At 47.9% G+C, this 26,809-nt stretch overlaps 1 protein-coding gene across 1 annotated transcript in view; it reads right to left on the reverse strand.

The window, feature by feature from the left end:
- Positions 1-26,809, reverse strand: part of mapkapk2a (MAPK activated protein kinase 2a) — a 44,949-nt gene that overhangs the window by 16,442 nt on the left and 1,698 nt on the right. The window lies entirely within an intron of this gene.

The following is a 26,809-nucleotide window of genomic DNA, read 5'->3' on the forward strand; positions in this document are numbered from 1 at the left end:
ACAGATCTTTAAAAAAATTACTCCTGTTCACCATAGGGGGTCAGTGTTTTCTTTTAAGACACATCACAGAAGAGAAGATAGGACGCGAGGTGATAGATTTTCACATGATGTACCCGTAGCTCTCACTGACACAGGGGGAACAGTTCTTTTCAGGTCACACAAGTTGTTATTCCAGGGAATATGCTTTAGTGGGTGTTAAATGAGTGTACGCTGAGGACAGAGAATATTAAGCGTCCATACACTCACAGAAAGCAAGAGTTCACTGACTGTAGTGTTATTCTTCAGCTATTTCTGTAGTGAGATATAATATGTTTGAGGCTGACAAGGATTTTAAAGGCTGTCAAGAGAATGAGATGAATATGACTGAATGGATAAATAAATGAAAAAAAATCCAATGTCAAGCTTTATTTATACACATTTAACATACTGAATGATAATTGTAATGTAAACTACCTAGAACAGACCTCAGTGTCCTTTTGGTAAAAATGCTCTAAAGCATTCAACAGCTGAGGCTTCTGCCCACAGTGCGATCCGGCAGTTTGACATTTGGGAAAAACTGGGACGCTGGTGCTCTACCGAATGCAATAGAGGTCCAATGAGATGGCCCATGGAAGCGAGAAAATCTGCGCATTGAAGCTATGGTGCCAGAGGCCAATATGACATAAAATAACTCCCGTTTCAATTTCAGCACAATGTTCAATATGCAGCCAACAAGTTATTTCACAGAATGGGTTCAGAGAGGGCGAATTCCAGAATCTGAGCTTTGGGCGTCAAACCCCACAGGCCCCTTTGGAAGAATGTTGTTGCATTCTGCATATTGAACACAACCAAAAAAATCGAAAAAACAGCAGAGGTTAACTGTCTGCATCATTTACAGATGCAGTGAGAGAGAGACTGACGCCCAAGAGATAAACATGAGGAGACTAACACCCCTCCTGACGCCTGCCGTGGGGGCTCTATATCAGGCCCGACACCCACTCCACCTCAGCAACGAGGCTGCTCCATGGGGGGAATTTATAGTGAGGGATGATGGGAAACACTGTCCACCAGTCCTGCAATCACTCATTGGTTAGTGACGCATAGGCAGTCACACACTATCTCAGCATCCGTAAATAATGGCCGCCTCTCTTCCCTGGCCTATATAAACAGGCACACACGCGCGCACACACGCACGCACGCACGCACACACACACGCGCACACACACGCGCACACACACGCGCACACACACGCGCACACACATACACATACACACATACATACACACACACACACACAGGATAGTGGGATTGGCGAGGGCCGCAGTGGAGGTTTGGCACAGGCAGCCCTGCGATAGTTAAGTAAACACAATTACAGACCACGCTCTCCTTTTTGCATGAATCATTTGAATTGCTAACCCATTTTGCAAATATGTGGCTAGGAATTTATCGAGCGCTTCAGATGTAAAACTCTCGTGGCAGTTTCCTCATAATGGATGACACAGTACAGCCACTACGAGTTCCTATGATCGTTTATCCATGCGTAATAAAAAAAAAAAAAAATCAAATGTCCATGTTCAACTGGCTGCATTAACTGCTGAATGGATGTCCACTACGCCAGCTGCTCTCACTACGATACTCTGCCTGGCGGCAGAAACATCACATCACAGATATTCCATTATGACTCCAGTGTTCCTTCCATCCGCAGTCTAGGAGGTTTCGGTTGGCAACAGGAGGTTCACGTGCTGTCTGCGTTCCTACGCTGCCTGCATCTTCATCAGATCAGTTTGTAGCTTCAACAACGGCAGAACGACAGATACGATTCACTATCGGGTCCGTTAATATTGTAAATAAATTAATTTTAAAAAAGTGCTGCCCTTGCTACTGAGAATATGACACAGATACCACAGGGGCCACCTCGGGAAAGCCTTGAGTGCTGCAGCCATGTCCTCTTACCAAAGTGCATTCGGTGGTATATAACAATTCACCTTGGACAAACGCTTAACAAGATTAAGGACACGGTGAGCTCTTATAAATAGTTAATATCTTCTTGCAGTATCTTGGCCTTCTGCAGGCAGTTCGTTACCACCGCGGCACAAAGGAAGGGCTGGACCCTCCTGGAAAATTCCATGCTATCTGTCTTGATGTCACACTAAGACGGCTGCCAGACGTCCAGAAAAGACTGGATAACCTGATGTGCAGGCCTGTTTAAAGCTCCTGAGACACACTTGGGCCTAAAATTGGAAACACGCCAATAGCACAGATAAGCTGTATGGGATCCACCAATAAAGCAACTGAGTGTCCCCATAAACAACCAGTGCAGAGCAAAAGGGGCCCACACAGTGCAGCAATAGTCCCCAGAACACACAAATACAGGAGAGGTGAGCTGATGGGCGAATGAGCCGTCGGACAGCTGCTACACTGCACAACAGCCTCTGCGTAATGTACCTCATCACTGTGCTGAGCCTATTTTTTTTTGCTGTCATTCCGGAGATGGTTTCACACGGTGGCGACTGGAATGGCATTTCCTTCAGTGCCCGCTGATAAAGCTTCGGCACTCATTAGCGCGGCCGTCCTCGTCACCTACTCCACCGGTCTTTCCGTCTCCGTCCCTCTCGTCCTGAGCCCCGAGTTATCGGTCTCCCATTCCGAGGCCGCTGGCCAAAACGGGCAACAACCCCCCCCCCGTCTTCCTGTCGCCGCCTCTCTGGGCTCCCAGGTTCACAGCGGGGGTGGTGTTCAGCCGCGCCCGCAGCGACACTGGATAACATACGCCGCTAAGCAAACACCCTTACCCGAGGCAGCTTTCACAGTTAACAACTGTCACACAGTCCAAACAGCTGGATATTCATTGAAGTGTTTCAAGTAGCTCAAGTGGTACAATGGCAGTGGCCTGTCTGCAAAGGCTGATTCTACCCTCAGTCTTCCTGAACTGGGAGTGGAGCTCTCACCTGAATAGGAGAAAGTCTGACAGGACACCGCCTGACTCACCTACTACTATTCATAAGTGCATCAGGAGAAACAAATCTTTGTTTTTAATAAGCAGCTGATAAGAGCAGGCTTGCACCAAAGTGCACCGTCATGCTTACAGTACGGTGGAGTAAGGAGAGCAGAACTAGCCTTTCCCTGAAGCTTGTTTTCCATGACTTAGGCACATGATCAGCTATTACTCATATCACATCGCAAAGTGTTGCAGCAACACAATTCCACGTGATCTAGCATCTGTGTAAATATTTACGTTTCTTTAATCAGTAGGTTTATCGTTTGTTTTAGTTCGCCTTTTACTTGATTGGATCTGGTGCACATTTCTGTTTTTAACGTAGGCCTGCATCATCTGTCCAAGGAATTTAGACGGGGGTGTTTTGGGACTGAAAATGAGACACTTCTGGGAATAATAACAGGGAAATCAGCTCATACGCTTCAGAAAATCAGCACTGTATGTGTTAACCTTGGAGGAATACAAACATATACATAGGGTGCGTGTGTGCGTGTGTCTGCGCATACGTGTGTGTGTGTATTTGTGAGTGTGTATGTGCGTGTGTGTGAACATGCGTGTAAAAACAGTATTCACAGGAACTTGAGCAACACTGTAATTGCCCCTCCTACCTCTCTCTTTATCAGGTATAGTCCCTGCTAAACTGAGTGGGCACCGACTGCACTGTGCGTCTCAGACTCTACACTCATGGGAGGGGTGCTGCTGTCACCGCTGAGTCATCTGGAGGAAGGAGCCCGGGGACAGAACAATGCTAAAGCAAATCAATCTGACGAGTTGTAAATGTCAGAGCCGCCCCTCCTCCCCCTTTAAAAACGCCCGCACTCTGAAAAGGTCCCGAGAGCCGAGACCTTCCACTCAGACTCGCAGCTCGGCCCACGTTGGGGCCCACCTCAGCCCCACACCTGAGGAACACCAAACCCCGCCACGTTCCGGGGACTGTTAGCTACGCAGGCCTGAGTATACCAGTACCAGAGATATAGCGCTGGATTTAACCCCCTTTGAATTAACTGGGCCTTTATTTGAGCTGTTTACTGGATACCAGCCAGGATCTGAGACTTGACAGCTAGGCAATCTGCTACCAGTCTCTTGTAAAAGAAATGTGCCTGTCGGTGTGTTTTTCAAATGAAAGTGTAAGGCTTATGCTTGCTCAACTCGTTTTTTATTGTTTAACTATTTCATCTTAAAGAATACTCACAAGGAATCAACTAGTAAACAGTTTAACTGAGACAGAAGCCAGCAGACACAGCGGGTCACCTCAGGACAAAGGTTAAGAAACGCCGCCGTGCCTCTCAGCAGTGACACAGGAGACAGAAGTTCAAACGTTCGTCAGCACCACGCAAACAAACACTGGCTTTCTGAACCTGCGTCATCACGGCCTTACAAACACACACGCTCCCACTGACGTGATGTCATCTGCGGAGTGTCAGTGTTTTATGTTCCCCAAACAGTCCTTCCCACTTGCCAAACTCCGGAAACGGCGCAGCGGCAATTCCGACCGCGGGCAATTCCAAAGCAAAGAAATAAATCACGAAATGGCAGCGTCACTCGTTAAATAAACACGACACAAGTCACGCAACTGATCAAAAGCTCTTTGCCCTGGAAGAAAATGGTCTGGTTGATTTTTTTTGGCGGTGTGTCTTTTAACACATTGAACACCCTGTGAGGGGCTGGGCAGGAGGCATAAGCAGAAGCAGCGTCCGGCCTCTCCATACGCTGTGTGGGTAACACATCCTGGGTGGGGGTCAGAGCGAGTGAGAGAGGAGGGCCAGATACCCAGGGTGCTGGAGCTTTCTGGAAGGGAGCCCTCTGCCTGTACAACACACCTCTGAGGGGGAACGGGACCATTCCTGCTGACGCAGGTCCTGGAGCGAGGAGCGCAGGGTGTAGGAAACCCACACCGTGATAATAAAAACACTACCTTGCCTCTCAGAAGATATTTAGATAAACACACTTGAGGAAAACGCACCGATATGAGAGCTGGTCACGACGCAAGGATGCGCGAGAGCAAATCGCTAAACTAATTCCCTCTGAATCAAATCCTTTTTCGCTCTAATCTCTGAGTCAGTCGTGCTCTTTGTTCCGTTCCTTTTTTTGTCACCGCGGCAACGCTAAACTCAAAATCAAAAATGACAGTCATAATTACAGCAGTGCAGTCTGTCAAAATGACTCATGCTACAAGGAATAACTCCCGAAGTCTTTGGAAAAAAAGTTTATTCATTCAAAGAAAAATGAATATTTAAACTCAAAAAGAGGAAAGCCAGTTTCATTATTTAAAAATAATCAGTGTAAAGCCTTTCTATTACATCAACACCAATCTGAGAGCGTACTTGTATAACGCAGAAGTCATGACGCTAGCCATGAAGAGCTTCTATTTGTCCATCAAACCCTCTGACAATGAACATGCATCAATAACCCCTCCCAACCCCACCCCACCTCACCCCACCCCACCCCCTTTACCCCTGTCCAACCCCCACCCACACCCCCTCAGAAGAGCCCTCTCCGGATGCCGGCGGAGCTGCTCGCGGTGGGGACCATCTGCTGACGGCCCTTTCAGGCCGGGACCTCAGCAGCTCGGCAGGAAAATGGCAGATGTTTGGCCCATTCACCTTCCAGCAGCCCCACACAAAGGAGCCCCTTCACCCCAGCACAAAAGCAGCAGGAGCGAGGGGGGAGGGGGGCGCGTGGCAGCGTCCTCCACCTGCCTCCCTTTGGGGACAGCCTGACCGGGGAGGGTGAGGAAAGCCTCTTATCGCCATCGCTGGGTGTTAAAATCCTCTGGCGGCTGTCGCTCAGGGTGGGGGGGAGGTGACCCTACGCGGGCTGCTGTTTGCAGGGCCGCCGTGTCGTTTGCTGCTGCTGCTGTGGCTGCTGTTGCGATTGTTGATTAAAGAGGTTGTTTTGGGCATCATTTGTGGAGCCACGGCAAACATGTTTGTGTTTGCGGCGCCTGATCTGATTAAAGACATCTGTCCGCCCCTCTCCCCCACAGCTGACTCAGAGGTGGGGTGAGGGTGCCCACACAGGTTATTATGTGCCAGACAAAGGGACCAGTCTTATGCATGGAGACACAAGCACCTAACCTTTACAGCAGTCAGTCGTTTATGGACAGGTGTCCTCTCAGGTGAAGACATGGCTCTTTCTCGATGCGTTTCCTCCAAAGGTCAACCTTGTGTTCAGCTGCGCAATTGATCTCTGAGATTACATCCTGCCGATGAACAGAGCTCGGGTCATCAGCAGCGCACCGCAACACTCCGCATCGGGCCCGTTTCGGCCCCCGTGGGCTCAGACGTGCTGCTGCTGACTGTGTCTGGCCGCACTGGGCCGGTGTGTGCGGAGAGCGCCCGAACCCAGGTGGTTCTGATCTGCAGCGCGAGCATGAGGTCACAGGCCGAGACGCTCTGGCGGCCACCTCCCTATGGCCCCTCTCTGCCAAGACTCGAACAGGGAGAGGTCACAGCGGAGAGGCCAAGTGGACTTTAATTACACTACAAGCCGAGAGCGGCGCGTGAATATTTGGGGGTGGGGAGCAGGCATCGCGGTCTCTCCGCTCCCCCCGCAGAGGCACGAGGCTGGGTGGGGCCTACGGGCCCGGCTCGCTCTGTCCTCACACCACCTCCTGGCTGTAGCCGTGAGCCGGTCCAGAGCAGCCAGAAAGCCCAGCGCACCGCCCTGAGGTGCTGACTGCACTGGCTGCTTACTGTAGCAACTACTTCCCGTCTCCAGCCTGTCTGCCAAGCTTCTGTTAGACCTGAGGGTGCATCCATACTAATGCTTAAACAGCCCTCTTCTCTGTCACACACACACACACACACACATTGCCCCACACACACACACACACACACACACAGACACACACACATACATACACACATACATACACACACACACACACACACACACACACATACATACACACACACACACACACACACACACACATACCTAAATAAGGGCAGAAATATTCAGCTCTTTTATTGGGCTTTAAAAAATTAACTGAGAAAGGGTTTGTGCTTTCATCATGTTTTCCAATTTTCAACAGCTTTATTTAAGATCAAAAGCATGGCTTTACGCAGATGGATATTTGCAGCATGTTCTCATTTCAGAATTCTAACGCGGTGAAAACCTCGTTAATATAACCACACTGTTACTGACAGCCCATCAAAACTTCACAGCATTAAGCACAAAACTTAAAGGAAAAACGACCAGAACAAATTAAATTTTAGAGGCCATGTAATAGTGGTTTCTTGAAGCACAACGATTACTTGCAGTAACAAATGGAAGGGAAAAACTCTGACAGGTAGTCTTGGGATGAAAACTAAAAACAGCCGCCCCCTTTCTTTTGGTTTAAACAGCACAAACAAGCTTTTTGCTACAGCTGACTGAACAGCTTCCGCTCATGCCGGCCTATTCATTTCCATTTCCGCAACACTTTGAGGGGTGGGGTTCTGCTGTAGGTGACATCTGACCTCAGACTCTGTGGGGCAGAGCTTGGCCCAGCCATCAGATAACCAAGGGAGGCGCACGGCCCTTGTTACTGTTAAGAGCAGGAAAACTTTGCTCGGGAAAATGTTGCTCAGGGTGTGTGTGTGTGTGTTTGTGTGTCACAGAACACTCTGTGTCATTACTGCCCTTTCAAAACACGCAGGAGAAAGTGTTATTCAGGATATTGGGTGTCAGACACATGCCTTGTGGCTTTGTCAGCATACTTCCAGCAATTACGTGGGGGGGGGCTCATTCCTGAGTGTGGAATTGCGCCATATTTGTCTACAGGAAGGTTCAAAAAGACACAGAGCCCAGAGTGCATTCCAGAGAGCATGTTAAAAATGCGGCGAAACCTGTGAGGTGCTCCCTCAAGAATTACACGACAGCCCTGCCCAAGCCCCCTCCGCTGGTCCACACCAGTTTCACTCCAGCGTAGACACCGCACTAGCAGCTTTCACACATGCCTCTTCAATTACGGCAAAGCCATGGCAAATGCTCTCACAGCTGAAAAATGCAAATACAGCCTCCCGCAGTGGGAGAGGCTGTGAGGTACTCACTTACTTTCATCCTTCTCATCACAGTATCCCTACCAGAAATCCGCGTTTCAAATAATTTCATGTTCGGATATTCTACGGCTCCTAAAACAGAATATTCAACGAATCAAGTTATGCTTTTTCTCCCCAAGCACCACATTAAACTGCAGCTCTTTTCCAACCCCAAGTTATAATCCAACCCCAAACAGACTTGAGTTTCACACTGTCAAGTAGGAAAAATGCATTTGCTAGTAAAGGGACGCTCAAACACTAATTTAATGAGTGTATCCGTGATCTCATGGTCTCTGCCCTCGTCCCTATCCGGCCCAGTCTCGTTCTGTCTGGTTGGCCTCAGGGAACAGGAACTGCATCGTGCTCATTACAGACAGGCAACCCTTTCAGTGGATGGTTTTTTTCCATAGTGTACAGCAGATTGAAGGAGGAACCACTGCTCCCTCACTTCTCTATTCCATGAAGAAAAAGAGAAGAGTCACACAATAACGGCTGACTCCTCCGGCATGCCTGTGAGCTGTCAGTTTTAACGCCCGTCCGCCAGGTGTCTCTGAGCGCAAAGTAAAAGTCCCGCAAAGAGAGCGTTAGTCGCCGCGCGAGTGACTAAGGGGCGTGAGTCGCGGCGAACAGGGTTTCGCTTCCCCACGCTGTACTCCACGGCCAGCTGAGAGAGAGGAGGGCTGATCTCCACAGGGTGGGTGGGGGGAACCACTGGAGACAGCACAGGTAAAAGGGCGTGAGGGGGAGTGAGTGGGAGTGAGTGGGAGGCGCAACGCCACAGAGTGGTTTCCTAGAACACGTTTCCTCGACTGTCCCATCAGCAGTCTGCAGACCTTGCGCCCCCTCCCCGCCCGCCCCCACCCCCGCACGGCCGGTCTGGCGTGCTGTGCCACAACGGGCCGGTGTGTCGGCGGGGGCTCGGGTGCGAACGCTGACTTGCCTTCCCTACAGCACTGAGCCCGGGGTTTTTCCACCCGTCGCCTGTGGCTCTGTGGTTAGTAAGCATCGCCTGGAAACTCCAGGGTGGGTGGGTCCGCAACGGCGCACATGGCCCCTTGTCTGCAGGAGGGATCACTGCGGCCGCTGCCAGACACAGACTTTTACAGCAATCTGGCCATGTTGACAGATTGACAGTTGACAGTTACGTTTGAGGTTTTTTCCTTCCAAAGCACTTAAAACAATGAGGGCTCCTGAGTGGCTCAGGCAGAAAATACGCATATTCTGGCACGAGTGGTACAAAACCAATGTCCGAGAGTCTACAGCAGCAGAACAAAATATCCTTGTTCCTCTGGGGATAGGGGTGGGTAGGTCAGCAAGGGTCTCCCCATCACACCCGTCGCCTTGGGGTATTCTTGGGGGCCTGCAAGTCACTCCGCATTAACATGTGCCTATTCTCATTTCATGGTGCACTGTGGGACTTGTAGTGTGACAAGCAGTCACACTGGCTTAAGTGTGTATGCAGTGGACCGCATGCACAAGCTTGCTCCATTAGACTGGGGCAACCTTGATGTTCAATTGTCATTCATGCTATTCTCAGCACCCTCAGCACCGGCCGTGACTTCAGCACGGGGAGCCGCATCATGAAAGGCTGGAAGCAGACCATACCTAATTACTCTTTCACTGGAATCGCATCAGCCTGGAAGGGAGCCAGAAGCGAACGGGGCTCCACACTGAACTGGAACACCGATTCTTAGAAAACGCCTTTTTGTTTTTTTGTTGTTGATTATTTTTTTTTTCCTCTAGCCTAAGCTTGCTTCAGCTTGAAGCTTGAATGTCTTCCTCCGAGCGAGAGCATTTGCTCAAAACACAAACCCTCATCATCCTGTTTTATCCTAATGCTCATTATGTCTGCAAAGCAGAATGTTTACAGCAACATTGCTTTTTGAATCAGATTATAAGTTTATCTGACATCATGGCGGGGGGGGGGGGGGGGGGGGGGGGCAGTTCAGTGCACCATTTACTGAACTCTGTGGCATGTAGCTGCTGAGTGGATAGTGGAGATTGCTGGAACAGACACCGTGCAATGAACACCAAGACAAGGAACTACCCTGTTTTCCTTGTCCCACTAAAAGTCCAACCAACCATATGTTGCGCCACACCGCCAAAACATCACTGAGCCTGATTTCGAAAGTGAAGCTGCCACCTGCTGTTGCCAGTACTGTAATGTCTTGCTGTAACTCGGTTTTCACTTTGAATAAAGAGGTTAGTCTCCAGGGGGCTATTCATTTCCTCCCCTCTCTGTATCACAGCGCACACGGGCAAACAAGCTCGTAAGCACTGAAAAGCACAGTAAGGGGGACTGGCACAGGTTTCGGTATGAAACAGCCGCAGAGATGTGCTGGGGACACGGCGTTGGGGCGGTCTGAAAGTCGGCGCTCCCGCACGGTGCCCCTGCCCCAGCTGGCCACATCCTCCCCGGCTGCTATTAATGTCAGCCGCTTCCTGAGGGCGGCTCACGCGCCCCCATTCACAAAGTACGCCGGGGCGTTTCATCGCCGCAGAAACCGCCTCCCCGGGGGCTTCTGACCTGCTATTTCGGTGGGCGAAAGAGGAAGCGCTCCGGGATGTTTGCTCTGAGCGCAGAAACGAGAAAAGCGCGGTTCCTCCTTTTCCTCCACAAGCTCAGCAACCCGCAGGCTAGATGCAAGTGAGTAAATAAATACACAGCAAAGTTTGGATTGGTCCATTCAGAAACACAGCTCCTTCTTAGCCTGTGAACGTCATGGCTCAGAGCCTGCTCAGTCTGGCAGTGTGCTGTACGCTGACCGAAATCCTAGCACTTCGGCTGCCAGGTGACCGCCGCACACCTACTTCTCACCAAGGACACTGGCATCACACTTCAATGCTACCATTAGTACTTGCCATGTGCAAGGCTGGCAGATGTCCTAGATAGGTGTTCGCCACCGAGTACTGACAGCCACATGACTCACTTTCCAAAATGCCTTCCATGGACTTAATCTCAAAGATCTTGTCTATAGAAAATAGAATTTATGACAGTGTCACCATACATACAGCTGTAAGTAGCTTAAACCAACGTAATGTTCTAGTTAAACAGCTCTCACCTGGCAAAACATTTCATTGATAAGGTCAAAAAAAAGTCTCTGAGGCTACAAGAGGCCAAAATGATTACCAACTGTCCCTAAAAAATATGGCCAGACCCAGTACTTTAATTGTAAAACAGAAATATTGATACTGAACCCTCCATTCTACAAATAATTTTACTTAGACACACACACACACACACACACACACACAAACACACACAAACGCACACAAACACGTCGGATGGTAATTTGTACGTCATCACCATGTATGCTTAAAAATCTTTCCATTTCAGCTCAGTTAAAGTGAATGCTGGTGTGACTGTGAGGAGTATTAGGTACGGACACAGCAGCAGTGCACAGGTTTTACCACACGCTTTCATCGGTCTAACCCACAGGGACAGCCAGGAGAGGCTACGACTACAGAGGATGGCACAGCTCAGTGAAAGGGTAAGATGTGCGCTGCCCACAGGTCAGAGTGGCAGCCCACACTGGGCTAACCCAGCTGGCGTGTCTGTACCGGTACACAGAACCCAGCCCCGAGGGCTGCCCCACGGCCTCTCCCCTGACGCACACGGTGTACTCCCCACAGGAGACGGTAATAGAAAACATGTTTCTGAGGGATTATACCAACTCACTCCATGACCACACTCATTAATTCAGGATAATGAGAGCCAGTGACTGGTAGGAAACAGTAGCTTTGTGCCCGATGACTAATCTGGACATTACCAGACGGACAGCGGCTCACGCTAATCTTCGCTTTGTCACGACTCACACTTTTGACATATAGCCTAGCTGTCACATCTCAAAGCCAATACTCCTTTAATCTCATCTCTGAGGATAATCTGATTTTATTTAAGCACCGCCCCAGGCGACAATGAAGACAAACACTGAAGACAGCTTTCTGTAGAACCGAAGCAAACGCTTTTCTAAAAGACCCGGCCATCCACATCCGAGGGACTGAACCGGTGGGAGAGCACGCCCTGGCGTGTGGCCTTGAAGAATGGAATGGAGACAGGTTCATGATCACAGTTTAATGCCAGCCCCTCTGTCCCAGAGATTATTCTTCAGACAGCAGGGGCATTCTGGGATTGGTATTCATCTAAGAGAGAATGCACAGGTCTCATTTTCTAGAGGGGGGAACTCCCATCTCAGTTGTCCACAGGTCACGTGACCCTGTTAAACAAAAGCCTGGTTTCCCCTGAGAAAAATCATAACAGGCTAATGGGCATTCCTGGGAACCCAGGCAAGTAAATATCACCGTGATGCCCCTTCCAGTCATACAGTGTAGATTCAGAGCTGCATATGAAGCGGGATGACTAACGCCTATGTCTGAGGGCTGTGGGCAGCTGAGGTCAGACAGTGTCAGTCAGCAAGAGCTGTTTCCTTCCTCTGCTTGGGTAAGAGCTACAGTTAAGTATTAACACACACACACACACAGCCCACAGCAGAGTACAAAACAGCACCTGGCAACAGGCTGAGCAAGACAGGCGGGCAGTCCTATTTCCCCTCCAGAGGCGATGCAAAGCGGAAATTTCATCAATGACAACGGCACTGGCGGCTTTCACGAAAACCTCCGCATCTGACAGCAGGCCGTCCTCACCAACCTGTTACAGACAATTACATTTTCAGACCGATGAAAGTCAGCGCTACGGTTTGATGTCTTGTGGCTGATTAATCGCTTTGCAGTGACATTCCGCTGTTACCACAACCCACATCACATGATGCGAGGTAACTGTCGGAGCCACGTGGCACCTTCTGTCGTGATCCCACAGGCCAGACCCCCGAAGGACAGCAGACTGGTGGAGATGACCATCTGCACCTACGCCAACGGTCACACTTCGTGCGGACCACACAGCCCCTCCCTCAGAGTATCCAGCAAACGGTTTTCAGAAATGGGGAAGTATCGAGTGCGAATAACACCAGGACACGGCTCACATGCCATCTTTCCTCTCAGCCACCACGTCCCCCCCCCCCATGACTAACTTTGAAAAGACTTTCATTTTCCAAACAGCTGACAGCTTCACCACGGTGACAAGCCACACTAGGCTGACAAGAGAGATGGTACCGTGCAAAGGTAACTTTGCCCAGAAGGCAGCCATTATATCATTCACTGTTTAACTGTGGATGCTTGTTCAGCTGTTGCGCTTATTCCTCATAGGCTGTCTTCACGGAAGGTTTGAACTGTTGAGAATATGGGGAAAGCAGCAGGGAAAGACCAAGAGAGGGGGTGGGGGAGTGGACGGGGAGAGAAAATGCTGTGCAAAGATTTTTAAAAAAATGGAACCGGTCATGTTGAAAAACAGAACTTCCCCTTCTTAAAAGCTGAGAAATAGTGGCTGTTGCTTTAGGACTTTCATGACCTGGTGACAAATAATGTGGTTAAACTGTGGCCCTGCCCCTCTTTTGGCTGCTGTTGCTTGGGAAACAGAAGCTTTTACTGTCCTGCAGTCTACACTTCATTAAGGGGAGGGCTTTCCCTACAGGCCTGTTCAAAGTCCAGCTCCAGGGAACACAATCACTGAAGCCAGCACATAACAATACACCACTCAATGGCACCTGAAGGCCCTCTCCACTCAACTGTCATTAACTTCAGTTACAACTACATTCTTCATTAACAGAGAGCTTCAGTTAGGTGAGTTAAAGAGACAGGAGCATGTTTTACTGTGTGTAATGTTCATGATTTACAGATTTCGGCATTTACATTACCTCAAAGCAAGCTTTAGCCCAAGCACCCTGATATGGTAACTGCTATGGCCAACAGCAGGTGGAGAGGAAGCAGGAGAGCTAATAGTGACGTTGTGGACCGCAGAGTCGGATGTTTTTGTCTGTGTGCCATAGCACACACCTCTGACAAGTTCCAAAGAAACAAAAAGTATTCAAAATGGAGGCAAAGGTACAGAGAAACATGAAACCATTTCCTGCTGGGAAATACAATGAGGAACTGAGCTAGATGCATGCGGTGCGGTTAAATACTATACAGCCATGATTCACATTCTCACACGCTGAGGGAAACCTCATTCATGTGAGAACCCTGACATACTCAAATGATCAGATTTACCATTTTCAAAGGAAGGTACTGTCAACATACAATCAAATGGTTGGCTGAATTCGTTTGAATTTTAGTATGGAGGCAGCAATTACAGACAAAAAAAACCTGTCAGAATTGCATGCAAAACAATGAATACCAGAGGAGCGCAATCAGGGTCTACGTCAGTTTCCATGATCCCTTAGTCTTAAATCTACCTTCCACACTGACGGCTGCATCGAGAAGGAATTCAATGGCTATGAAACTCTCCAGCACTGCTCTGTAGTGCTGTAGCACTGGCATGCAGGACTGTAGTGAGCCACAGCTGACATCCGCCGCAAATGCAACGGATCTGAATTACGTGCGCAATTCGAACCAAAGCCATTCTGAACACCACCGTGCCAACACGTGAAGGACGGGCGTGCCTGAATGCGGCCAGAGAGAATGAGGCGCTAATCTCTCCGTGTAACCCGACACAAAGGGGAAGAGACACGGCACGTGTCCACCGACCAGGGAAGTGCATTCCAAAGCGTGGCACACACTTCACTTTGTGCGGTTGTTTGTTTACCCATCCCCCGGTAACCGTGCTACGACTTAGAAAGCATCTAGAGAGGCTGCATGAGAAAATGAACGTGAGGAAGTGCTTGGTTGCACACACAAACCACTGATACGTACGCCTAAAGGAGTCGCTGACTACACGTGCGCTTGTGATGTTTAATCCACGTTGTTATCTCATATTTACCATCTATTCATGCAGTCTTCAGGAACCATTTTTTTCAAATGCATCTCCCCATGGTCTCAAATCTACAGAGAACAGAGTTCAAGGTGATTACAATATATAAAGCCAGTAAGACTAATAATAGCCTAAAACATGGAAGCCAAATAATTCAGCAGTAACCCCGAAAACCAAACACGCAGTTGCCAAACGTTTCTGATTTTATGGAGGCGGAAACTGCTGCTTCAATTATATAAAGGCAGTTATGCAAACAAGGGCCAGCTACAGTCAAACACTAATGAAACCAGCAGACATTCACATAAGCAATGCAGCCTTTTTTGTCATGCGTCAATTGAGTAATCTCTTCATTAAAAAGCAAACACACACATCTGTGACTAAGCTGAGCACAATCGCTCACATCCTCAAATGGCCCCACTGGGGGGTACCGTGTTGGAAATTGGAGTTTGGCCATGATGTCATAATTCACATGGATGGCCAGCCATCCCCCATACAAATTACAGCTATTCTATTATTCTCCCCCCACTGCGCACACATAGACACAGACACAGACACAGACACACACACACACACACACACACAGACAATAACTTCGCACAGAGAAAGTAGCCACAAGAGAGTCATATTTATTGCTTGCCATCTCTCCTGCTAAGAGTGCCTTACTCAGATAATGTGTCCTGCATGTGTGTGTAACTAGTACACCTACATATTTACTGACACAATTTGGAGCAGTATTACAAAACAGGTGCCGAACCTGAGAATCCAAAGAGTCATCTTTCAGTTACAAGCCTGAATTTTTAACCAAGACACCATAGACACACAGAGACACACACACACACACACACACACACACACACACACACACACACACACACACAGAGACACACACACACACACACACAGCAACCAAATGCCAGCCAGGAGGCCACCGTGTTCTGACAACACACCTCTCCTAACAAGTGTCGCAAAACAACCAATTTCACTCCATAGGAATCAGATGTGCCCGCTGCTGGTCATACTGTTGCGAGACTGGTGGCCTTGCGATAGGCTAGAGGTTTACTCAGACTGTAAACATGTGGGGGGGGGGGGCAATGTGAAGGTAACACTGAGCTTCTGAGAGAAAGGCCTTCTCCTTTGTACATGGTGGGGGGCACAAGCAGTTCTGGAATACACCAAGCAGGCCTGGAGGGCTGCTTGTGGACTGACCCAATTGACTGAGCAATTTTGCGGTAAAGCGTTTCACTGGAAACAAAAAGTGGAAAAAAACTGTAGAGGGGGAATTCAGACTTACGCCAACCGGCTTCAAGAGATTTTTTTTTTCTGTCTTGCACAATCATGACCACTAACTGCACTGCTAGGGAAAAAAACAGGAAATTTAACCTGAGAAACAGCAATCTTTAGCCAGCAATTGGTAAGTGTGTCAAATACAGAGATCTAGTGGAAAACCGACTTAGAAAAAAAAACAAATGCCGAGAAGAACATAACGTTGACAAAGTACCAAGTAAGGATAATGACTTATCTGATTCAACCTGACCTCACCAGCCACAATTTTACAAGCGTGATAAATGGAGAAAGCCTATGATCCTTCTGACGTCTACCTCTGCTCCCCAGATGTTACTCTGACGTTCATCACAACGAAAAAAAAAAAAAAAAAAAAAACAATCGGTGAGGTAGTAGTGGAGTCTGTACTGGAGTATGCCGGAAAGCCCTGGGGAAAAAAAAAGGGTGCCAGACACAAAGCTTTTAAAAGGTGATCCGTCGCTCGCATGTAAAGGCAGAACGCAGTTAATACCTAAACTGGCAGCGTACGATCTCTAAAGGCCGCTGCTTGTTTTGTGGGACGCAAGGTTAGGTCTCATGTGACATCCGCCGCACTCAGTAAAACCTCAAAATATCGCCACGTGGCCGAGCAGCACTTTAAAGCTGGCCGTCATCACCTGCTCGCTTCTTGCCTTTCACGCAGGCTACTTTTAGACAGGAGCGTGTCTCTCCTTCACTGCGCTAACAGTGCTAAACACAGCCCAGGCCGGTGGGGTCTGACCACCAGCATGGCACCAGCTGCCTCTTTCTCAAGGGCACGGCTCTTACTACCCTGGTACTGGAACCTGTGGGAGGGGAGCGAATGGTGCCAATTTACTGAATCAAAAGGCAGTAACAGAACAGGCACTGAGACACTTATGCACAGCATAAGCAGGTCAAAGGAGATCCCCCCCCAAGCACGCTCACTGCGGATGACCCACCAGCGGGCTGCCTCTCCATTTTACCATTCCCAAAACAGGAACACGCGTACACATACTCACGTACACGCACACACATCCGTGTGCACACATGTACAGATGCACGCGTGGTCTCTAAGCACCTGCGCTGTAAATCGCTCTGTTGTTTCACTGCTGCCTAACCCGCTCACCCCTGACCTAAAGAGCAAAAACAAGCTTAAGGATGACACTGATCCCGAACAGGGAGGGGGCGGAATCTCTCTCCTTGTTTATGTGCAAAGGACCTCAACCCTGAGACGATCACGCATGATGCAGCCCAGCCTCTGACTGAAGAAAATCGGCCACTCTTGATCCCTGTGCTCCAGGGAGAGTGAATCAAAGTGTGATGAGAATGACTGATGAACAGAAAGCTACGGTGTGTTACTGCACATTAGCGGCCGGCCCTTCTTCTGGCCACAGGCTGAAGGTCAATAATTCCTCCCGAGTGGACATCAGGCCTCTTCGTGATGTCCTTACCGAAAGGCGACAAATTTAAAGCCGCGTCCGGGGGACAGTAATGGCTGCCGAGTAGAATGTAAAATGGTGTGGTTTCCGCTTCATCCTTCCCAGGACATAAGGCATGGAAGGAGATGAACTGAAGAGCACGCCTCTGCTAGCCCCCGCGCTGATTTTAGAGGATGGGTGTGCGTGTCCCACGTGCGAGAGTTCGGCGCTCGGCCTGAACGTGTCCCAGCGGTTATGTTGGAGGGCGGGGACATAGGTGCGCCCCTCAGCGGGGGCTTCCTGCCGCCCTCCCCCCCGAAAACAGACTTTTGTTTCTGTCTGGGAGGCTACAGCATCCAGACTTTGATCTGAGAGGATAGCAACAAAGATCACCAATCAGAACAATCCTTCAAGAAGTCCAAAAAAAACCCACACATACCGCCGGATACTAAACAAAAAAATATCTACGCAAAAGAATGTGCGTTTGGCATTCGCACTGTGGCTCTCTGCTAATTCTGGCTCGAATCTGACAGTTATATCAGGCAACTCTTCCGGCACACGTCCCTTCGTAAGAGGACTGTTTGCCATGCACTGAAGGGAGTTTTTTTCGGTGAGTAATCAGCCAATTAGGCAGACATCATTTGCCAACACTCCCTAAAATACCCCCACGTTCAATGGTTTGGTTCGTCAAACTAAGGTCAGCTCATGATGACATAATTTATCACAAGAACCAATGATTTTATGTAATGCTGGAGATTACTCCGCAATTCATTTCTCTCCCCCACCCCCCTCAGTTTTCATATTACGATCTGCAACTACCAAACAGTATGGCTCTCGGTGACAGGAAGGCGCAGGAGTCCAGCTGAGATCTTCCTCCAACAGCTACTCTAAAGGCCACCTCCCACTGCAAACCAAAGGTACAGGCAATCAACCACTCATATTGACACTGTGCGTTACTTTGGCAGAATGGAAACACCGATATCTGTCCAAATCTACACACTGGGGGAAAAGGGAAGCCTTGAGCAGCAGTACTCTAAACCCCATTTGCTGTCAACCACAAAGCCTGCTTTAATTTCACTTCCGTTACATGCAGCACAGAGGGGCCATGAGGCCTCATCAGACCCAATATCATACCCTGCGGGCACCAAGAGTCAACCGATGATTTTGTACTTCATACATGTGTAACATCCCTAAATAAACTATGTAGCCTCATCAAAAAGACTGGGTTCTCATCTCCTGGAAAAACAGGCATTACTTGTCATTAGGGCCATCTGGCTGCAGGTTACGAATAAAGAGCAAGACCCAAAAGGTACACTCCAGGGAGCAGGGCGGAAAAGGACGGCCATGAATAGCAAGCTTTAATGAATGAATCAGCCTTTTACAACAGCCTAATACTGACAACAATACTAACGACCATACTAATAGTGTTCCACCACAGAGTGCTGTGCGTTGCATATTATTTTTTGCCTAAAAATTAATACATCAACACACACATACCACCACTTACATCTGCTAACATGATCTACATCATCAAGGTCAAGGAGAACTGCGCAAGCTCTTTGTCCAAAAGGTCTGGATCCTGTTTTATCATCAAGAACAATTATACCCCTGCCTTTCACTCAGGTACACAACTCTCCAAACCAACACTAATTTTCTCTGTTCTGCTCTTTTTGCTCCAGGGTAACAGTTTGGAACAATTTGCTTTACAAGGGTTCTCTTCTGTAGGCAGCTGCTTCGGTTTTAGCCTTCCAAACCAAGCTGGCTGGGTATCACTCCAAAGATCAACATCTGGCTCTTTTACAGTTCTCTGTGCCACACATGGAAAACCAGTCACTCTAAAACAGCACCCTGCACTACACTCTCCGTTCAATTCTCCCAGCTGTTGAAGCTCATCCGTTAACCATTTAGAGCAGGGTCAAACAGTCAAAGGATGTGCATTTTAATAGCAGGGCACTGTCCTGACGTCAGTCTACGAAAGGAATATACCATGTGAAAATTACACAGCCCAGGCAGGTGGGAGGTGAATGCTCTCTGAGCTGAAGGCCTCCTGACACTGCAGCACCTTGTGTCGTCTTGGTAACCCGCAGCGAAGGGAACAGCTGTCACTCTTAGTAGGTGTCTGAACATGTGCTGACTCAGAGCAACGTGTCCCTGCCGGATCAATACGCCATTCACATGTGACCTCCCCTTCCGCCGCGCTGAGTACAAAGAGGGGCGTGATTCTAAGAACAGGTGTCACAGAAGGAGCGTGGTGGTGGGGGGGGCGGGGGGCAGGGGCGACATCTGCCTGAAGGCTGAATAAAACATCCAGGAAATACTGTGGGGCAATCTGCAATTCTCAAGGTAATGAGATCAATTTTCCTGGCTGAGTCAGAGCCGCCCGCGGCAGGGCTGAATAACGGGCACTGTCCCAGGAGAGCGCGGCAGGGGAGGAAGCCACTTGCGTCCACGGGGGGGGGAGGCTCCACTTCAGATCAGGTTTTTCTTCTTTGTTTTCTCTTCCCCCCTCAGCCTACTAATCACAGCAGAGCCAGACAAGAAGCTGCAAGTAGCTCTGCTTGTAATGGGGACACCCGACGTGTCTGTCTCCACTGCTGCTTCTTCTCCTTGACAGCTGAGCGCTTAATTAACTGGCTCTGATCAAACTGTTAATGTATATAATTTGGGAGGGGGGAGGCTAATAATCAAACCTCATTAACAGGGCTCACATGGAACACAAAACAGGTGGCACAGGTGCATCCTGGGACCCGTGCTGGGAAACACTGCTCTCACCAGCCCAGTTTAGCCACCACTCCAGTGCCTGGGACTGGTGATGTTTTACAGGGAGCTGAAAACACCGCTGCATTATGGCATCTGGGACTACAGCTGAGCTCTGGGTATACTGTGCCGCCATTTCCACAGGAGACTCCTGAGTGGCAGTTCTGTAAGGTCTGAGGGTCAGGTGAGGGAGACTCTACATGCTGTTCATTCCCCCGAACTTCATCACTAAAACATGCAGTAGTTTCCCTGGTTCAACTTCTACTAGCGCACACAGCTCAACCGGGTGACTCGGGCTGACTATTCAGCATCTAAATTCAATCAAGACACAAATCAATGGGGAAAAGGGCGAGTAGGCGCCTTTGTCCCTTAAGAAAAATTCATTACAAAAATCAATACCCTGCACTTTTCCTGATCTGCGCCAGGAACAAAATCATTAGGTCTCCGAGGACAGCCAAAGAGAAGTGAGAACACCCTCATATGAAAAGTCACACTCAAACAAACAAACAGATGATACTTTTTTTTTTTTTTTTTGCAAACTCCCACCTACTTCTTTCTCACTAACTCCTACAAACACACCTACTGTCTCTTTCATTCTCTCCACCACACTCACTTTCACTCCCACCCAGATCTCTCTCTGTCACAAAAACACACACACCTGTGCTTGCACACACACATACTTTCACTCTCTCTAATACACTCATTTTCACTCCAATTAAACTGAAGTCTCGTATACAGTTTCCAAAACAAACCTTTACAATACAGCAGCTCTGAATCCAGCCCTCCCTCTCTCCCTCTCTCTCCCCACTCACTCATGGCTCTGCTGCTATAAACAGCCGGGGTGCAGTGATGAATGTGGCACAGAGTGAAGGTTGACACAGCAGTGCCAGGCCTGACGATGATGACAGAGAGACGGGAAGAGCGGTGACATCACCGCTGTCACGGTTACAGCAACACCGGCCTCCCGATGTCGTCGGCCCGTGCCTGGCTCCGAAGCCTGACACAAAGAGACCGGCTGCACCCTCTCCTCACGCTTCAGACTTTAAATTCACCTGAGTTTGGGAGGTGTGAGTGTGCGCTGCCATCTGGCCGAACCGGTTCTCCGGAACCCACCAAACATGAATCAACAGGGGTTTGGGTGGCGACACCTTTCATACTACTGCAAAGCGAATAAAAAACAGTCATGTGCTGCAAACTATGACCTCTCCCAGCCAATCCGACAGTTAGTTCAAGCCTGACTTCAGCCATATACCGATCTAGAGGAGTAAAAAGACAGACAGGCTTAAAACGTATTAAAAACAGTACTTCTCAAGTGTTAACAACACAGATCAATAACTGCAATGCTAATCTTGGTAATAACAGGGTAATCTGTCAGTCATTTTGTATAACTAGAAATGTAGCTATGTTATTAAATATTTTTGCTTTTGAGTACAAGAAGAGACAGACCTGGGGAAACTCCAGACAGCACGGCTGTCACAGAGCCAGCTGAACTGCGGAGGTTTTCAGAGAGAGAGCATGGTTTCTGAGGCCATGCGATATCTGGTGAAATTCGAGAGAAAAAAGAAGCCGTGTGTGGATTCACACCTGAAAACTTTCTCTCAGTGCAGAAAGCCAGCATGCTTCTTCACACCTCAAACTCTTATCCATAACACTGATTTCTTAAGCTTGTGCAGACCACTGGTATGAGAGTGAGAGCTTTTGCTTCACTACAGGAAGCGGACAGCTGGAGGAAGCCGGCACTGAAAAAGCTGTCGTTTAACGACAGTGACAAGGAGAGTAAGCCATCTTAACAATGACACACTGGGCGATTCTGAGCTGCTCTCACAAAGCCTTCCTTCATTGATCGTTACTGGAGTCAGGCGTGATGCTCAGCCTACATGAAGACTTTAATCGCAGGACCCTTTTTTGCATAGTTCCTGATCCATGAGGGCTTTCACGTGGCCTGAAGGGAGGCCGGTGTTCAAAAGGACAGGCCTTAAACAATGAGCGTGAAATGTAACAGACTTTCCAGGAAGAACAAAAAGTCTACAATTGAACATTGTATTTCACTGTGACATTCTGAATTTCGATAGTTTTAAATTTGCTGATGTTTTCCGTCACCACCATCCTGACACGCCAAGTATGCGTGTATCATATGAGGCAATTTTGCATAACTTATGTTTAATGAATCATGCAATTGTTTACCGTTAACAGATAGTGGGAATTTTTTTATTCAAGTCCAGGCTCATATTAGCTGAGAGGATGTGAGGACACCAGAGGAAATCAAACTGAAAATACACACTGAGTAAATTAACACCCCCTCCACGCCCCTGAAAATGTATCACATTTTCTTTAGAAGACACTAAGTAAAAAAAGTGCTGGCTGTCATTAAGCTAACTCAAACCACCGTGACCTCTTTCGCTTGCTCAGTGTCAGATACAGTGCGGAGGCTGGTGCTATTTGAGGAAGCGGGGTACCAGCTGCAGTCTCATGAACATAACACCCTCGGCTGCAGGGAGGACTGCCAGGGGCAGGCAGCATTAGGAAGCGCTCGCTCCTCAAACCCAGCACACGCGCCGGCTCAGCCTCCTCAGGGAGCTCCAGCACTCTATGAATGAACTCAAACAAACACGCCGGATTTCAGACTCCCCTCTTGGGCAAAAGCCTGTGAATGAAGAATTAACAGAGCAGCCACTGGCTGGAGGCTTGTGCATGAGGCTGAAGACAAAAAAAACAAATTTGCAATCCATGAACTCTATGGATGGTCTCATGAGGGGATGCAAATAACGTTGCAGGTGTGTGTGTGTGTGTGTGTGTGTGTGTGCAACATCGTACAACAGCATGGCTGCATACAGAACACCATGTCTCACACGTGATTCAAACACTGTTGAGATTACGCCTCTTCAAACACACCCAAGGATGTTCAGTGGAAAAAATTTAAACCCCGGGAAAGAGTGTTTGGACATACTACGAATTCACAGATCTGCTAAATGCCAGTGTACATCCTGCCGGTCCTTCTCTCCGGTTCATTTTCAAACTCTTATTCAGCGGTTGCAAGGATTCTAGTGGTAATAACTGAAAGCTTTTGATGGAGAGAGAACAAATGTTTTTTTTTTCCCTGAAAAATAATGATGAGAGCAATAATAGCGCAGAGAGGAGTAATGGGAAAGGAAAATGATGCACATTTATGTGCATTTAGGAGTTCATCTCTAACCCTAACCCACAGAAAGTGGACTGACAACCATTCTTAATAACGACCTGAGTATTTTCTGGCATTTTCCTTTGAACAAGATAAAGGTGTCAAGGTCAAGGACACCAGGAATAATAATTATGCTCTCAAATACCACACATAAGAGCAGTCAGTATACTGCTTACACTATCATTTAGCGACTCAAAGTGACAGCCCATGACAGAATTATACTTAGACTTCACTTTCAAAGCTGCAGAACAATGACAGGTGTTTTTCTACTACAGTGCACCTCACTGATAAGAATTACATCTGCACAGGGCACCATGAGTCTAACAGCGGTTGATTCTTCAAGACCCCAGCTCTAAATTAATGGATTAAACTGATGTTCACGCTTTTCTCGCATTTATAACTGAGAAATATCCTTTGCTAAAAGATTCACGCATGGAACAAAACATATCCGAAAGTAGCGTTTTCATATAAGCATTTAATATATAATAAAAACAACAGTGTGATTCACATCTATTGTTGTGTGAAAGTCAGCGTGTGGATGGGTAGCTCTTTGTGGTCTACAGCATTGCTACAGACATATTGTCGTCAGCTAAAGAAAAACCTCAACCTCAAACCTGGCAACCTCAAAGAAATCCAAGCTAAGAGATAGACGCTTTCATTTTTGAGTGTCTCTATGATAACTGCCAATGCGCAGGCTACAAAGGGGTCTTTCTGGTTTGCTTTCTGTCTCCCCTCGTTCTTCAAGATGCTGGTCGTAATAATGGTCAATGGTCTTTCAGAATGTTGGAGTGTGCAGACGACAGAACGCCCAGTTTCACAGCTGCATCCCTTTGGTAAGACTCATCTCTTTCAAGGGGGCTAAAGAAGGAAGTGTTGTTGATCTGTAGAGAGAGTCTTCTTTTTTCCTCCATGTTGACTGGCATCCAGGTACTCAGCTAAACACAGCGGGCACTTAGATAAACACATCCAGGCACTTGGCAGCACACTTTTTTCTCAAAATATTTAGCATGCCAGGTGCTGCAGTAATGGCAAAATATGAACTTGAATTATAATGGGACTGCATTTGCATTTCTAAGGGGCTTTTCTGACTTACAGCCACTGAACTTGACTGAATATATATTAAATGGCCAAAAGTATGTGGACATCTGACCATCACACCCATATGAGCTTATTGGACATCCCATTCCAAAACCATGGGAATTAATATGGAGTTCCCCCCCATCTGCAGCTATAGGGAAGGCTTTCCACAAGATTTTGGAGTGTGTCTGTGGGAATTTCTGCCCATTCAGCCAAAAGAGCATTTGTGAGGTCAGGCACTGATGTTGGACGAGAAGGCCTGGCTCGCAATCGGCATTCTAATTCATCCCAAAGGTGTTCAATGGGGCTGAGGTCAGGGCTCTGTGCAGGCCACTGGAGTTCCTCCACACCAAACTCATCAACCCACGTCCTCTTGACGTTGCTTTGTTCACAGGGGCACAGTCATGCTGGAACAGGAAAGGGCCTTCCCCAAACTGTTGCCACAAAGTTGGAAGCATACAATTGTCTAAAATGTCTTTGAATGCTGTAGCATTAATGTTACCCATCACTGGAACTAAGGGGCCTAGCCCAAACCCTGAAAAACAGCCCCAGACCATTATCCCTCCTCCACCAAACTTTACAGTAGGCACTGTGCATTCCGGTAGGCAGCACTCTCCTGGCATCCGCCAAACCCAGATTCGTCCATCAGACTGCCAGATAGTGAAGCATGATTCATCACTCCAGAGAACGCATTTCCACTGCTCCGGAGTCCAGTGGCGGCATCCTTTGCACCGCTCCAACCGTCGCTTGGTATTGTGCACAGTGATGTTGGGCTTGTGTGCAGCTGCTTGGCCATGGAAGCCCATTTCATGAAGCTCCCAACGCACAGTTGTTGTGCTGATGTTGCAGCCAGAGACAGTTTGGAACTCCGTCGTGAGTGATTCAACAGAGGATAGGCAGTTTTTACATGCTATGCGCTTCAGCACTCGGCAGCCCCACATGGTCTACCGCTTCGTGGCTGAGCTGTTGTTGCTCCTAGACACTTTCACTTGACAATAATAGCACTTACAGTTGACCGGGGCCAGATCTAGCAGGGCAGAAATTTTGCGAACTGACTTGTGGCAAAGATGGCATCCTATGACAGTTCCATGTTTAAAGTCACCAAGCTCTCCAGTACAACCCATTCTACTTCCAAGGTTTGTCTATGGAGATTGCATGGCTATGTGCTTGATTTTATGCACCCGTTAATAATCGGTGTGGCTGAAACACCTGAACTCAATAATTAGGAGCGGTATCCACATACTTTTGGCCATGTAGTGTATATTACATGTGGGTGAGCCCTAAACTGCCCTTACAAGCAGGCTGCCTGATTTTTAAGTGGATAATTAAATTTAAACAGCATTAGTATAGGGAGGGTTATTTCCAGGTGTTTCTTATCACTACATGTGGCCGATTCTTACAAATCCACTGTATACACTCACAAAAAAAACCAAATGTAAGATTTTGGGCCCACAGCAAAAACTCTTGCAAGTGTACAATCTGGAGTTCAATCCACTAGGGACCCGTACTCTCAGTTGGTTAGATGACTCCTTGTGAGTTTAGAAATGGCCATCCGAGTTCTGATAGACAGCACTGTGCATAGTGCTGTGATGGTCTAAAGTCAAGAATTTGTGGTTGTTACAATCAGTCCTTTATGATGATGATTATTGTTAAAAAACAAAGTCATGCTTTATCTTCAGGGACTATTTGCGCTGGAAACATTTAAAATAAACATGTTTCTCATTATTTTAGTATGATTTGTAAGCAGTTCAACATAACTATAAGCACAAAGCAATACTGCCATTTCTGTTACTGGTATGCCACTTGGGTCAGGAAGTGACAACACTAAATCTAAAAGCAAATATCAATGTTAAAATATTAATTCAAAACTACCTTTTTGAAATAGAGATTTGTAATTTATTCCACCCTATCAAACTGCTTGCCAACCACATTTGAAAATCAAATAAGTAGAAAGTAATTAGCTGTTTCTGACAGTATAAATATGCCCTAAAGTTGCCCTGAGGGTGGAATCTCATAATAACCTTTTTCGTTGTGCGATGCACCTAGATTATAGCCGGATAAGAAGGTGCACAGATGAATTCCACGAAAAACTAAACTGAAACATGCTGGAACTTGTGGAAGTTCTCTCCCATACTTGAGTGCAACATTTACACGAACAAATTATCTAAAATTACCACGCATAGCTCACACCATGCCACTTTCTAATGAACGATGCCTAGCGGAACCATTCGCTCAGTACGACTCAGTACGTACTATACTGTTGTATTGAGGATCGAATAACATTAGTCTGCTTGTGTG

Source organism: Megalops cyprinoides, chromosome 6 (assembly GCF_013368585.1).
Source record: "Megalops cyprinoides isolate fMegCyp1 chromosome 6, fMegCyp1.pri, whole genome shotgun sequence".
NCBI lineage: Eukaryota > Metazoa > Chordata > Actinopteri > Elopiformes > Megalopidae > Megalops > Megalops cyprinoides.